Consider the following 2,791-nt stretch of genomic DNA (forward strand, 5'->3'; position numbering starts at 1 on the left):
TTTTTATATCACCTTTATTTAATATAAGTGAAATGCTTATATATTTAATTATTATTTTTTTGTTTTGAATATTTGCATCGCTCATCTCTTTTTTATTGGCATCAAATTCGAGGAAATATATGCTAAAAATTCTTACAAAATATGTCGAAATAATAAAATATATTCATAACATGACATTTGCGATCAATTAAGGACACGTTTAAAATATATCGAACACTTTCCTTTTGCTTTAAGAATCAATAAGTAATAGTAAAATTAATGTGGCGAAATAAATTAGTTTAAAAAAAGGTTGTATTATTATACATTAATTTCATGTATTGCGACGGTACTCGCGAACGTGAGTTTCGCGAGCGACGGCAAACAGTCGCCTGTTCGCCGCGTCGGCAAATTGCCGTCGGCTCCCGGACACGCCACTAAGATTTTTGCGAGAGTTGGGCGCCAGGTACGGAAAGGCCGCACCACCTCGATAAACGCGAGAGTAGATAATTATTACAAAAAAATGCGCGTACCGGAACCGTCGGGACCGGTAGCTCTTAGTAAATTAGAGTCGGAGACGGGATGGGTTAGAAGAAGGTGAAATTACTGGACTCGATATGGATGATAATGAGACGTTTATTCGGGGACTCTCGCACGTCCCGATAGTCGGTATACGAGAGGTGGTCGTCACGACAACGCTCCTCTCGAGACGGTACTCTTCGCGAAACGTACACGAAACCCGAGGACGCTTTCCTCAGGCGAGCCTTTTCTATTCGCGCGACCACTCCGCGGACGAGACACGACACGATACGATACGATGCGCGACACCAATAAATTTGGAGCAGATGGTCAGTCTTACAATTTTCCGGTGGCGACCCTTGCGTCGGCGGCGGCGTCGGCGACGACGGCGGCGAGGTCGGTAGTGGCGGCGATCCTCTCTATCTCCCTCTTCGCTCTCTCTCTCTCTCTCTCTCGTTCCGCTCTCTATCTCGCCCGCTCACTGTCCTCTCCTCTCTCTCTCTCTCTCTCTCTCTCGTTCCGCTCTCTCTCTCACGCACTCTCTCACTACCCGCTCTGTCGTCACTCTCTCTCCTCTCTTTCGTTGTCGGTACGGTACTCGCGATGGCTCTCTCCGTACGCGGCAATGGTCGCGGTAAGGCTGCTAGCTGATTCTTCCTGGGAGGATCGCGTATCCTCGCGGATCCTCCCTCGTCGCTGCCCCCCTCGTCCTGGGGTCGTCGATCGTCGAGAATCGGCAGATTTCGGTACTATTGTCTCGAGACACTTTTCGTCTCGAGACACTGTTGACATCGTGAGTTCGCCTGTTGTCTCTCCCGGCTCTCCCGTTTTTTTCTGCCGGGTTTCTCGCGACGGCTGCTTCGCTACAAGTAAATACAGCTGATCCGTCTAAACACGATACTGTGTTCGAACTACGATAGCTTCTCAGCGATAGAATATTCTCTATTGCTGAGCGCCCGATAATTCGCGATAATATATTTTAATCACAAAGTACGAGAGTGCGATTCACCTGAGTGAGGGCTTCGCTAATTGGCATCCGCTGCATCCTCCCTCCTCGATGTCCTCCGCTTCTCGTTGTCCTCCGCTCCTTGTCCTGATGGCCGGCAAGGGGCGTCGAGGGGCACAAAATTCGGGACGCGCTGACCTTCGCATCTGCTCCGCTCGCAAAAATCTCTTCTTCGCTTTGTTCTAAATATTCACAATAAATATTCGACGGGACGCGATATTCGGCAAGGTCTCGAAAAACCGTTAGCGACGCGACACGCGAAAAACATTCTCGCCAAATCGACACGGGATTCTTGAGACGGGCGCCTCCACGGCTACCACGTCACAGTATATATTTTTATTGTTATAATTAATATATAACAATTAATATATATATATTTATTAATTGTTGGAGCAATACGAAAGTGTTCTAAATAGGGACATACTTAATCGATTTCAAGTGTCATTTTCTGGATATATATTTTTATCTCGATGTAGTTCGGATAATTTTACAGATTTTCTCGATCGCTTCAATTGTAAATGTTGCTTTATAGATATATCTTTTTATTTCAACATATTTTACGAGAATTTTTAGCACGCATTTTTTTTACATCTGACGTAATTAAGAAGAAATGGACGATGCGACTACCCAAGTAGCAAAACAATATTTAAAAAATGTTTTTAAAAACATTTAAAAAACATTTAAAAAACATTTTTAAAATGTTAAAAATAATGGGATAAGTTCTCTTTTTTACATTAAAAAAACGTTTCTTAAACGTTTATAAAAATGTTTTTTTAATATTTATGAAAATCTTTTTTTAATGTTTAATAAACGTATGTTTTAACGTTTAGGAAAATGTTTTTGCAACGTTTAAAAAATGTTTTTTAAACATTTGTTTTAATTTTTGGAAAAATGTTTTACGATTAAATTAGTTACGATATATATTTCATATATATTTATAAAGGCTTTCGATACATATATTTTCTCTCTCTCTCTTGTAACAAAAAAATTAGATTTGATTCCAGAGAGTATGTTTCGATCTACAACAGGTGTAGTAAGCTTTAAGAAATTAACTTGCCACAATTGCTAAAATAAAGTTAAAATAAAACTTATAAGTATTTGGATAAATATTTATCTGGGTATCTGACCTGAGATACAATTCGGATCTCAAAACGGCGTTATCCGTTATTCGGATTTTCCGCGGATCTGTGAATCTAAATTTTTGTCGTTTAAAATGAATTAAAATTTGAATATTCGGATACCCGGGTAATTATATCCGAACAAATGTTAAAGCCGCAATATCACATTAAT

Source organism: Odontomachus brunneus, unplaced genomic scaffold (assembly GCF_010583005.1).
Source record: "Odontomachus brunneus isolate Ranch 3 - 2012 unplaced genomic scaffold, Obru_v1 Obru_scaffold_202, whole genome shotgun sequence".
Classification (NCBI taxonomy): domain Eukaryota; kingdom Metazoa; phylum Arthropoda; class Insecta; order Hymenoptera; family Formicidae; genus Odontomachus; species Odontomachus brunneus.